At 44.0% G+C, this 13,722-nt stretch overlaps 1 long non-coding RNA gene across 1 annotated transcript; it reads left to right on the top strand.

The window, feature by feature from the left end:
- The first annotated feature begins 5,620 nt into the window (after positions 1 to 5,620).
- On the top strand, positions 5,621 to 13,271 carry LOC114116450 (uncharacterized). Its single transcript, XR_006060783.1, has 3 exons — positions 5,621 to 5,786; positions 11,571 to 11,881; positions 12,000 to 13,271. It is a non-coding gene; the product is annotated as an uncharacterized LOC114116450 (long non-coding RNA).
- Positions 13,272 to 13,722: the final 451 nt, after the last annotated feature.

A 13,722-nucleotide genomic window follows, 5' to 3' on the forward strand; every position in this document is an offset into this window, starting at 1 on the left:
TCAGTTACTCAATAACAACCTTAACGTAGATGCTTCTGTAAATGAATTTCCCAGATATGGTAAAAGTTCATACTTAGTTGACTTTAAATTAGGGGAATTCTTTGAGTGGGCCTCAGTTAATCAGTTGGAACACCTTTTGTGCTTTTCCTGAGGGGAGAGAGAGGCTCCTACGTTTGGACCACAATTCTGTCGGATTCTTGCATGTTCTGCTCTTCCCTTCCTGATGGCCTGTCCTACACCCTTCAGACTCGCATGACCACCTCCTGCAGTTGTATAATCCAATAAATCAGCCAGAGTCACCCCCTCTATCCCCTTTCCCTCCTATGCACACACATGCACACCCACACCCACACCCATAGGGTCTATTTCACACACAGGGTCTATTTCTCTAATTGAGCCTTGACTAATACAATTACTCTGTTGCTGTTGCCAAATCAATTACTCTACTTTCAATTTTCTCAAAGCCTTTGAGCAGATGCTTTCCTGTTAGAAAAAGTTATCCTCTGGGTTGCTGATTTAACAACGTGGAGTTGTGGAAAGCACTGTTGTCAAGAGATAGACGTTCCCATGGTCACTTCAGTTCTCCAGACCTGTCTTTCCTCGTGGGCAGCATCAGTGTTGGCTGAACCATCCCTGGGCCAGAGCCCTTGAGAAGACAGAAGTGGGGAATGAGGTGCAGGTTTGCCATGTCACTTGCTTGGTTCAAAGTTACTCTTTTCTTTCACAACCTCTTTCATCCATCATGTCAGTCTGTCCCAAGCAACAACAACAAAAATGCATTCTTAAAATGATGAGTGTAACACGGACTGGTTTGAGGATGGTAACTGTGCATCAGTGGATGGTGATAAATGACACATTTAATGCAGTTGATGGCAAAGTTATAGATCTTCTTATTTCATGCTTTGGATTCACTTCACCTGCTCGGAGTCTCCAGAACATGACTAATGACCCTTTGACAGTTTGAGTGTCTAACCTTTATTTGCTGAATGAGATTACATAAAGAATCTTAGGGACAATTTAAGGGACAAAGCACTGAAATTTTCAACTATAGTTGGTGACCCAGGAAAATGACAAGGTCACCACTCTCCTCTCCAGTCCTGCTTGCCTGCCTAGAACTCCAGGATCTTTTTCCCATCTGGGATTTGGCTCCAGCTGTTCTTTCTGATGGTTCATCCTTTCCTTCCAACCCCCTGACTGTGACTTTAAACAAGTTTACTTAACATCTCCTGGCCCCAGACTCCTCCTCTGTGATGCAGGGCTAAGACAGATGATCCTTAAGGTGCCTTCATTCCAGCTGGGAAACTGTCTGAGCATGAAATTTAAGTATGAATTTTCAGCATCACCTTTCTTTGCAAGATGGGAAACAGAGGGATGAGAGAATGGCTTTGGCTCATTATTTGCAAATGAGGGCTTGGGAAGATTGATGTGTTTGCCCAGAAGAAAAATAAACTTGGATGTAAGGTCTGTAAAGTGTACCCTTTATGAAATTGTGAATTTTTCAAGAGGAAGAAGCTATGTACTCTCAGGGTTATTGCTTGACTTGAGGCAGAGAAGGTATTTGTAGTCCCTGCCAGGACTCGGAAAAGCAGTGAGACAGGGGCCAGCGTCCCGCCTGCACCATCCAAGACACGCACCTTGGCCTCCCCAGGCTCCCCGCGGCCGTGGCCTTCCTGTTCCCTCTCCTTGCCATCTGGGTCAACCTGCTCGCCCTGCGTTTGACTCTCCATCCTGCAGTTATTCCCTTTGTCCTGCTGGCTCACATTCTTCTTGTTCAGGCCAAGGGAAGGCTGTCTTTTGCCAAGAACCCCAGAAGTCATGGCATAGGGAATAAGTAAAATGCCAGCTGAGGCTGCAGAGATGTATAAATGGATTTAGACTCAACCAATATTTATCACATGCTCACTGGGTGCCGGCCCTCTGCCAGAGCTTTTACTTTATTTTTAAAATACTTATTTGCTTATTTATTTGGCTGTACTGGGTCTTTGATCTTAAGTTGCTGCTGCTAAGTAGCTTCAGTCATGTCTGACTCTGTGCGACTCCATAGACAGCAGCCCACCAGGCTCCTCCGTCCCTGGGATTTTCCAGGCGAGAGCACTGGAGTGGGGTGCCATTGCCTTCTCCGGATCTTAGTTGCAGCGTGTGAACTCTTGGTTGTGGCATGCGGGGTCTAGTTCCCCGATCACGGATCGAACATGGGCCACCTGCATTGATAGCGAGGAGTCTTAGCCACTGGACCACCAGGGAAGTCCCTGCCAGAGCGTTTAAACCCATTGTTTACAACAACCCTGTGGTTAAGTGTAGTGAGCTGAATGGGGATCCAGCCCCCGCCCCAATTACAACCACATACTGATCCCCTGAAACTGAACATCTTATTTGGAAAATGGTCTTTGCAGGTATAATTAAGTTTAGCATCTTGGGTTATGAGATGACCTGGATTATCCAGTTCAGTTCAGTCTCTCAGTTGTGTCTGACTCTGCGATTATCCGAGTGGGCCCTAAACCCAATGTGAAGTGTCCTTCTGAGAGCAAAGCAGAGGGAGAGCCGACACACAGAATAGAGGAGGAGGCCAAATGACTGGTGAGGCAGAGACTCCAGGGCTGCAGCCACCAGCTCAGGCATACCTGAAGCCGCCAGAAGCTGGCAGAGGCAAGGAGTGGATTCTCCCCTAGAACCTTTGGAGGAAGCATAGCTCTGCAGACACCTTGATTTGTGACTCTGGCCTCTGGAACTTCGACCAAGTAAATGTCTACTGTTTCGAGCCGCAAAACCATGATAATTTAACACAACAGTGCTAGGAAACTAAAGCTCCAATCCTTGGGCCACCTGATGCGAAGAGCCAACTCACTGGAAAAGACCCCGATGCTGGGAAAGATTGAGGGCAAGAAGGGAAGGGGATGATGGAGGATGAGATGGTTGGATGGCATCACCGACTCAGTGGACACGGATGTGAGTAAGCTCCAGGAGATAGTGAAGGACAGAGGGGTCAGTGCTACAATCCATGGGGTCACAAAGAGTTGGACACGACTTAACAACTGAACAACCACCACCACAAAGGAAACTAATACACACAGGCATCCTCCATAGAGGGAATAACCGAGAAGCTTTGATGTCATTGGGGTCGGTGGTCCCCTAACATTTATTTGAAAGGGGATTTCTTTCTCGAGTCCCACCTCTTCCTTTCTACTGGAAGTTTTTTTTTTGTTTTGTTTTTTTTCTGAGTGTTCCTCGTTCTCCAGGAAGCAGTGTGCTGCAGAGAAAGGGGTCTCACTCCCGCTTCAGGGCGCGTGTTCATTCCTTGGGAAGGAACACAGGGCCTCGTTCTGGCTGCTGAGTTACCAGGTGTGGTCTGACGAGCCTTCTGGGAAAATAGTCCTTGATCCTAACAGGGAACTAAGAAGTGACCCTCCTTTCTTCCACAAGGTGTCAGTGGCTCACACGCGAAGCTTATATGATTATAAGCAATCTTCCTCCTGGTTTGGGGGTGAAATAAAAAAATCCTCACCCTTGGGGGTGAGGATGGCAGAATGGACAGATTAAAAAAAGGAACAACAGTTTTTGCAGATATCTTGAAGGCACTGAAGCCTGTTATCTCTGGACTGAATATTATATTATGTGAGGTGATGGATGTCCTTATGTTTTTATTTTGACTAGACCTATCTCTGTATCCTATAATGACACAGTTTCTATTTAAGACAGTCTATGTACCAGGGGGATTTCCCTAGTGGCTCAGGCAGTAAAGAATCTGCCTGCAATGCAGGATACCTGGGTTCCATCCCTGGGTCGGGAAGATTCCCCTGGAGGGGGAGGAAGGCATGGCAACCAATTCTACTATCCTTGCCTGGAGAATTCCATGGACAGAGAGTCTGCAGGGCTACAGTCCATGGAGTCACAGAGAGTCGGACATGACTGAGTCTTTAACACATACACACATGTATCAGGAATTGTACAGAAGCCATTTATTCTTCAAATAGCCCAGCAAGACCGTGGCCATTTTACACATGAGAAGACTGAGGTTCAGAACTCACGTGTCTTGTGCAAGGCTACATGACTGATAGTTTGGGTCATCGGACTCAGATTCCAGGTCTTTGATTCCCAAGACAGACAGTTAATTAGCTGAATTAAAGTCTCTGTCCCTTCACTTTCACATCAAATATTTGCAATCTATCAGATGTTTATATCCTTTTAAGAATTCCTTTAGTGGAAAATGTTTCAAAGAATTGAAAGATTTTGATAAGTACAATATTCTGCTGACATAAGTCAATGACCACTCATTCAATATTTATTTCAGATTGTTTCCTTAAAATATTGGCCAAAATTTTTTGAAGAAACAAAGGGTATGGTTGAATCTTGAAAAGAGCCTGGATGTGGTTGAGTCTTATTTTTCTTGCCTGATATAGGGGTGGGTGGTTACCTATAGTGATTCCTTTCCAGCTTTGTTCTGAGGATCAGATGTGATCATGCATGCAAAAATGCTGGAAAGCTATGACAAACCTAGACAGCATATTAAAAAGCCGAGACACTACTTTGCTGATAAAGGTTCATCTAATCAAAGTTATGGGATTTCCAGTAGTCATGTATGGATGGGAGAGTTGGGCCATAAGGAAAGCTGAATGCCAAAGAACTGATGCTTTTGAACTGTGATGTCGGAGAAGACTCTGGACTGCAAAGAGATCAAACCAGTCCATCCTAAAGGAAATCAGTCCTGAATATCCATTGGAAGGACTCATGCTGAAGCTCCAATACTTTGGCCACCCGCTGTGAAGAGAAAGACCTTGGAAAGACCTCATTGGAAAAGACCTTGGTGTTTGGGAGATTAAAGGCAGGAGGAGAAGGGGGTGACAGAGGATGAGCTGGTTGGATGGCATCACCAACTCAATGGACATGACTTTGAGTGAGCTCCAGGAGTTGGTGATGGACAGGGAAGCATGGCGTGCTGCAGTCCATGGGGTCACAAAGAGTCGGACACAACTGAGCGACTGAACTGAATGGTGATGGGAACCACCATGTTTGGGGCTTTGAGTTCTTAATCTGGGACCAGTCACCAGGCAGAAACCACATACATTATTTTAATAGAGAAAATACAGAGAATTGTTAATTGGGTAATAAAAGGAGAATATTACAGAGGTTGGAGTTCCCTGGAGGCTCAGAAGGTAAAGAATCTGTCTGTGATGTGGGAGACTCTGGCTGGATCCCTGTGTTGGGAAGATTCCCCTAGAGAAGGGAATGGCAACCCACTCCAGTATTCTTGCCTGGAGAGTTCCATGGACAGAGGATCCTGGTGGGCTACAGTCCATGGGGTCACAAAGAGTTAGGCACGACTGAGCGAATGACACTTTCACTTTCATCACAGAGGCAGCAATTTCAAGGCTAGGGGATCAAAGAGAAAGGGCTAGAAGGACAGGTATTAAGATGTAGACATTTGGAGGAGGGGTTATGGAGCTGAAACCCATCCTTCTGAGAAAGGGTCTGCTCTGTTGGTGTTGGTGTCTGAGGTGCCCTGAAGAAGCTGGTTCTGTGAGTGTTGGGAAAAGAAAAAACAACTACAAACTAGATTTCACGGCTCCCAGAGGAAGGAGTGAGCATTGCAAGGGCGGAGAAACTGCTGTGAGGCTCCCGGAAACAGGAAGTCGATGGGACCTCCCTGGGGTGCAAACAAGAAGGAGTTTCTCTCTCCCCAGCACCCATCCCAGAGTCCTCGTTGCCAGACTGAGCCTGGAACCAGTGAGCCAAGCAGAAATGTGGTTTTCAGTCCCAGACCCAGTATTGCAGAACGGAGGACTTGAAAGGTGGGTATAGGGCTACAACCTAATAATTTAGTAGCTGGCACATGGTCCTCATGTTTAAGTCCTGCAAGATCCTTGCAAAGTAGCTATTGTCATTTCCATTTTATGTTGTAGAAAATTGTAGCTGGGAGACATTCTACTTTCCCAGAGTTCAGAATGTTCCAGAACCAGGATTATAAGCCAGTTCTATTTGTCTCTGCAAAATCCTCTGAGGGTTAGCTTCTGACTCATTTTACTTCATATTCAACTACAATATTCAATAAATATTTATTAGTCTCCTAGATGCCAAGCACTATTATATGGAATGGGGATATGGTAGTGAATAAATCATAATACTTCTCCTAGAATTTATCATCTCTATTAAGCATTACTAACACATGCACATAGGCACTCTATTTATGGTATGTGTCTCACAAATTTAATGTCTGTGTACAAATAAAAGTTACTTTTTTTAAAATTTACCAATGAGAACCACTAGGAAGGGAATTTTAGAACAAAATATTAGTGAATTCTGAATTTTTCATAGATGTCTTCATTATTTTCTCCATTCTTTTATTTTTTTGTAGGTGGTTGAATACTTGCTTACATTTACTCTTTCTTGCTTTTTTTTCCTTCTGTGATTTCAAACTACACTTTTCTGGTTCTGTTCTACACTTTGTTGGTTTCTATTTTAACTGCGGTATGGCAAGAGATTGTGAACTGTTCATCAATTCACTGAAATGTGTTGAGACATTTTTACAAGGTTTGTGAGGGGAATATGTGTGCGCATGTATTTGTTCAGTCATAATACTGCTAATCTTTTACATTAAATCATTACATTAAAATACACCATGAATCAAAGAATTGTCATCTTTAATTTTTATTTTATATATTTTTAGACTATGTTTTGTACAGAAAGATGCAGGCAAGGTCCTGCCCATGATATCTTTTGGATGGGTAGTTTATCCTTCTATTGACTGGATCCTTTTACTCTTTTAATGTTTTTCTCTTGATTCTTTTTTTTAATCTAATACTGCATGCTAAGTCGATTTAGTTGTTTCTGACTCTTTGTGACTCTGCGGACTGTAGCCCACCAGGCTCCTCTCTATGGATTCTCCAGGCAGGAATACTGGAGTGAGTTGCCATGCCCTCCTTAGGGGAACTTTCTGACCCAGGGATCGAACCCATATCTCTTGCATCTTCTGCATTGGGCGGTAGGTTCTTTACCACAAGCACCATCTGGGAAGGCCAATTTAATACTAGACATTGCTACAATAACTTTCTTGGTTATATAACTGGAAGGTTGTTTTCCATATTGAATATCTAAGTATATATCTTGAGTTCATTATCTAAGTATACATCTTGAACTGTGGTGTTGGAGAAGACTCTTGAGAGTTCCATGGACTGTAAGGAGATCAAACCAGTCAATCCTAAAGGAAATTAATCCTTTATATTCATTGCAAGAACTGATGCTGAAGCTGAACCTCTAATACTTTGGCCACCTGATGCAAAAAGCCGACTCATTAGAAAAGACCCCGATGCTAGGAAAGATTGAAGGCAGGAGGAGAAGAGGATGACAGAGGATGAGATGGCTGGATGGCACCACCGACTCAGTGGATATGAGTTTGAGCAAACTCAAGGAGATAGTGAAGGACTGGGAAGCCTGATGTGCTACAGTCCACAGGGTCACAGAGTCAGATAAGACTGAGAGACTGAACAGCAACGTCTTGAGTTAGCAGCTAACCCTTCAACAGTGCATCTATATGTCAAGTATTATTCTGAGCATGATTACATATGCAAATTCACATAATTCTCACAACTCCCTACAAGGTGGTTATTTTTGTGTTACAGGTCAGAAAACTGAGGCTGGAATCCATATAAATAAGTAGCCGAGCTGAGTTTCAAATCCACACCTTCTAGCTCCTGAGTCACACATTTAGCCACTACCTTTCACTGCAAATGCATCAGACTTAGTTAGGATTAGAATTTGGGGTTGAAAATTACTTTCCTTTGGCACCCGAAGATATCATCTCATTCCCATCTGCATCAGTTCTCTCGTGGATGAGAAATCTGTTCTGAAACAGATTTTCAGTAAAGCGATCTATTCTTTTTGGAAAGCTTCTGGGATTTTCTCCTCTTTCTTTATGTTTTAAAGTCTCTCTAGACATCCATGCCTTTTGCTTAGAGCTCAGAATATCATCCTCAAAGTGAGAGTCTCTGTCAAAAATCTCCACTTTCGGAATATTTTTGGCTACTATCTCCTTCGTCAGCATCCGTTCATTTCCTGCTCCGGCACTGTTACTCCACGGATGTGGGAGATTCCCCGTGTAGCCTCTGGGCTGCTTCCCATGTCTTTTGGGCTCTGTATCATCTGCATTGCATTTGGATAATTTCCTCAGATCTCTCTCTCCATGCACCACCTATTTGTTCAACCGGATCTAGTTAAGAGTTTATCCTAATGGAATTACAAAATCATCTTATTTTTTATTTATATGTTTTTAGCTACACCATTCAGGATCTTAGCTGGGAACCTGTGTGCCCCTTGCAGTGGAAGCGCGGAGTCTTAACCACTGGACCACCAGGGAAGTCCCATAAAATCGTTTTATTATGACAAAATTTATGGATCATAAATCAAACCCATTTAATGGGTACATTTCAACTTTTTTTTTTTTAGCATATTCATGGAGTTACATAATTATCACCACTATTTAACTTTGGAATGTTTTCATCACTCTGGAAAGAAACCTACCCATTCAGTCTTTCCCCATCTCTTTGCTCCCTTCAGGCCTTCAGTGCCCTGGAAAGGGAACTAATCTACTTTCTGTCTTAGGTATCTGCCTGTCTGGACACACCATTAAGTGGAATCATACAGCATGTGGCCTTTTGTGTCTGGTTTCTTTTCATTAGTATATATTTTTAACTGAAGTATAGTCGAGGTATAATATTGTATGTTTCAGCTATACAATATGGTGATTCATGTTTTTTAAAGGTTATACTCCATTTATAGCTATAATAAAATTTTGGCTATATTCCCCGCGCTGCACTATATATCTGAATTAAATAGTAGTTTGTACCTTTTAATTACCTTCATTACTATATCTTTGCAGTAAGTTTTAAAATTGTGAATCATCCAATTTTGCTCTTTTTCAACACTATTTTGGCTATTCTGATCCCTGAGCTTTCAAATAAATTTCAGTATTTTCTCGACAATTTCTGCAGAATAAACTCCATTTGGATTTTAGGAGATTACGTAAAATCTGTAGATCACTTGAGGGATTATTGCTGCTTTACCAATATTAGGTTTTCTGATTCATGAACAGCAGCTTTCCTTACATTTGCATTGACCTTTACTTGGTGGGCTTCCTAGGTGGACCTGGTGATAAAGAATCTGCCTGCCAGGGCAGGAGACAAGAGACGTGGGTTCCATCCCTGGGTTGGGAAGGTCCCTGGAGAAGGAAATGGCAACCCACTCCAGTATCCTTGCCTGGAAAATTCCATGGACAGAGGAGCATGGTGGGCTACAGTCCATGGGGTTGTAAAGTGTCTGAGCATGATATTTTGTGAAGTCTTGCATTTCTTTTTTTAAAATGTATTTAAATATTTTAATCTTATGAATGCTATTATAGATGGAATTGTTTCCTTAATTTCACTGCTGGTATATAGAAATACAATTGAAGTTTGCACATTGATTTTATATGCTGCCATGTTGCTGAAGCCTTTTATCAGCTTTAGCAGTCTTTTTAGTGGGTTCCTCCAGATTTTCTATATACATGATAATGTCATCTGCAAACAGAGATAGCTTTATGTCTTCCTTTTAAAGCGTTTCCTGCTTAATTGTGCCAGCTAGAAGCTTCACTAAAACGTGGAATGGAAATGGCAAGGGCCGACGACCTTGTCCTGTTCTTGACCTTAGAGGCAAACGTCCAGTCTTTCACCCTTAAGAAGGATGTTAGTTGTGGGTTTCTCATAGATGGACTTCCACCTGGCTGAGAATTCTCCTTTTATTCCTAGATTGTTGAATGTTTTCATTATGGAAGGACAGTTGATTTTTGTCAAATACTTTTCCTGCATTAATTGAGATCACCATGTGGTTTTGTTCTTTAACCTGTTAATATAACGTATTCCATTGATCAATAAGCCATAGTCCAGGCCGTAGTTTTATCAGCAAGATGTTTAAGCCTCTGTGGATGGGGCTCCAAACCTCAACTGCTAGACCTGGCCTTCTTATGGGGCTGGGGGAATACTCCCTCAGTTTCTTTTTCTTCTGTGTCCTCAGTATCTAGGAACAGGGGGTACCTGCCATAATAACTAAAGAGAGCAAGGATGTTTCTCCATTTGTTGAAAGATGTATTCTAGTTGTCTAGAATTTGAATTAATGATTAAACACAAAAAAAATGAGATTGGGAAAAATGCTTTACCAGAGACCAGCTATCCCTGACCTGCTCACTCAGACTTTGAGTCCTCAGGGCTAAGTTTCTTACTTTGAGCCAAAGAAAATTCTCGCACACATGCTAGTCCCATCAGCAAGAGTGGGTTTCCCCAGCTCTTGATTCTGGTCAATGTTGGGTCACCTGGGCTTTCAGGGACTGAAGGCTTTAAAACACTGGGTGTCTATCTGCAGCAGGTTATCCAGAGCCGTGGAGGGTTCATACGCACAGAAGTGAAATGATCATTCTGGGAGTCATGGAGTAGGACAGTGGTTCTCAAAGTGAGGTGGTTAGACCAGAGTCAGGAGCCTCCTCTGAGAACTTGTTAGAAACACAAATCTGTGACTCCCACCCCAGACCTCTGAATCAGAATCTCCGATCTGCATCCTTAAAAGCTGTGTGTACTGAAGCTCGAGTACCCCCTGGGGAAAATTAGGAGAACATGGGGAAAGGGCACAGAACCATCACAGGTGAAGGCTTTATTCAAGCTGGAGGAAACAAAACCAGAGAGGAGGAGACAGGAGTTCAGGAAAGAGAGAGAGAGGCTGTGATGACTGGGCGTGTGCGTGGGGAGAAAGGAGGCCAGGGTGAAGAATGGTTCTGGATTTGAGCTGGGTGATTTGGCAATGCCGTGGACCAAAATAGGGACTCAATAAAGGGAGAGAAGTAGGTTTAGAGCAAGAACGGGATGGGCTTTGTACCTGACTCACCCACATATTTTGGAGTCAGGAGACCTTGTTGGAAATCCCCAGCAAGCCACTCTTGAGCCATATGACTGTTTCATGAGTCACTTGCAGCTTTTTGAGCCTCTGCTGCTTTGGCTGCTGAGATTAATTGACAGCAACATCTTTATGTTGTATTGAAGGAAAAAAAAAAAGACTGCTGCTTGTGAAAGGTCTTTGTTAGGGCTATAACACCCTGAAAGTGAAAGTCTCACAGTTGTGTCCGACTCTTTGTGATCCCATGGACTGTAGCCTGTCTGACTCCTCTGTCCATGAAATTCTCCAGGCAAGGATACTGAAGTGGGTTGCCATCACTCTACGTGTTTGCAAAGTCTTAAGAGTCGGAAGGAATGGAGGTCCGTTCCCGCCTTGCCACTTGTTCCTGGGAACCCTGGGTCCACCACTTCCCACCTTAGTTTCCTCATATGTTACTTGAAGGTAATAGAATCTACCTCAATGGTTGTTGTAAGAGTTAATTAACTTGTGGAGATCACATGGCCCACAATCCTGACTCTGGTGGGTGCTCATAAATGCTAATCATTGCTACTGAATAGAACCAGTGTTACTTCTGGAGATAACATGGAACACAGTTAGCTTGACATCAAGTTTACAACGTACATTTCCAATGCTTTCGTTCTCACGGAAGACTCACGCTTCAGTTCCAGACGACTGCTCACTACCATCGCAACATGGCTGGTTTTGTGTGTCTTAAGAAGAGCACGCAGAGTGAAAGCTTCAGAGCCCAAACTAGCGTGCTCTGTCACTCAGTCCTGTCCAACTCTGCGGCTCCATGGACTACAGGCTCCTCCATCCATGGGATTCTCCAGGCAAGAACACTGGAGTGGGTTGCCACTTCCTCCTCCAGGGGGTCTTCCCCACCCAGGGATCGAACCTATGTCGTCTCTTGCGTCTCCTGCATTGGTGGGCAGATTCCAGGCCTTTGCTGATTGTGTGGGTCTTATTTCCTGAGGTGAGTCTGTTTGGGATCCTATGAAATGCAAATGATAGTGCCAATGCATGAGTTCTATTTTGAGGGGGATCCAAAAACAGACCCTAAAATTAATTATGATTATTTTTGCCAGAAACAGGTGCAGGAGGAACATTGAATCACACTATGCCCTCAGATCCTTGTTGCTGCAACAGAAGCTGCCTGTCTCCGGATAGGATCGCTGCCCTGTTGGACCCTCCAGAAATCACGCCCCACTGTGACATCATCATTAAAATGTTCTGCATCGCTCCCTAAAAATCACCCAGAGAACAAAGCCGGCGCCCCTTGTGCTGAGCCTCTAATGAGACTCCTAATTGGGTCTCCAGCCCTGAAATTTTCATTTAAGCACATTGTTAAACTGTTCATTCTAATCAACATCATCTACACAGCACTTCATCTGTTATTCACATGCTCCAACCCATCTCTTGATTCAGGAGAGGCAGATAACAAGCGCTCAAGTTGCCCAGTTGGGGAGCATTGAGTTCTGATGATTTTCTCCCAGTGGTCTCTCCTCTGCTTTCTGTCTCTTCCTGCTGTGGGGTCTTTGCCGGGACCCTCCTCATGCTGCCGCCGCCTCCCATCCCTCTTCCGCTAATGAGCTACACAAAGGGCCACCGTACGATTTCTTTGAATCTGGTCCTAATTGGGCCACTTCTCCGCCACCATCCCCCGTGGGGATTTGTATTCCTTGGGGAATCAAATCGAAACTTCCTGGAGAGGATTCTGAGCTCCGGCAAACTACATTTCCATTCCTGCCTGCTCTCTTTCTTCCTCTTTCCATCTGCCCTCAGCTGACTCATCCCTCCCTGACCCGCTGCCAAGGTCAAGGGCAGCTCAGAACCCTTTGCCTGTGCTTCCTACCCTCTGGTTCCCCACTCTCTCTCCAGGGAGGGGTCTTCAATGCTTGGCTCAAACACACTTCATTCCTGACGACTCTCTTTGTCTCCATCCCCACCATGGAATTTAAATGCTGTTCTTTGCATTACACTGTTCTTTAATTTTTAAAAAACTATTTTATATTGGAGTACAGTAGATTAACAGCATTATGGTCATTTCAAGTGGACAGCAAAGGGACTCAGCCACACATAAACATGTATCCGGTACATTTTTCTTTAGAACACAAGGAAGAAAGCAGATACACCATAATGTAAATAATCATGTTCAAGGAGTCTCAGCCGCTTGCCCAAGTTGTTTGGGGACAAGAACCATATTTCCACCCACTTTATAGTGGGGTCCTAACTCTAGTGACATAGGACCTGTTTGCCCTCAAAGACCAGCTCCTGCTAGTTCCATCAGCATCCTCTTCATTCTAACGTTGTTCCGATTCAGCTTTTCACAGGGTTATTTTATTATTAAAAGTAGCAGTAAAACAGGCCTGGAATCTGCATTACATGTACTCTGCAGTGTGAGCAGCACTGTCTCCGTGGAGTGTGGAGGGTGGGTTTTGATACAGTACAGGCTCTGTCAGGAAACCTGATAGAACCCCTACCCAGCACCTGACTCCAAGGGCTGAGAAAGGGGGTGAGGGTGGGTGTAAACTCACTGGCTTGGGGAGGGGGCAGGGCTGTGGCCCAGGCCAGGGGCAGAAGATTGGGGTTATCCTATCTTTTTTAAAATATTTATTTTTATTTTTGGCCACATCAGCTCTTGGTTATAGCACGTGGGATCTTTCATTGCGATGCTCAGGCTCTTCAGTGCAGTGAGCAGACTCCAGGGTGTTCAGGCTCTGCAATGCAGTGTGCAGCCTCAGTGGTTGTGGTGCGTAAGCTCTATAGTGGTGGCACATGGGCTTAGCTTCTCTGCAGCGTGTGGGATCTTAGTTC

Source organism: Ovis aries, chromosome 9 (genome assembly GCF_016772045.2).
Source record: "Ovis aries strain OAR_USU_Benz2616 breed Rambouillet chromosome 9, ARS-UI_Ramb_v3.0, whole genome shotgun sequence".
Classification (NCBI taxonomy): Eukaryota; Metazoa; Chordata; class Mammalia; order Artiodactyla; family Bovidae; genus Ovis; species Ovis aries.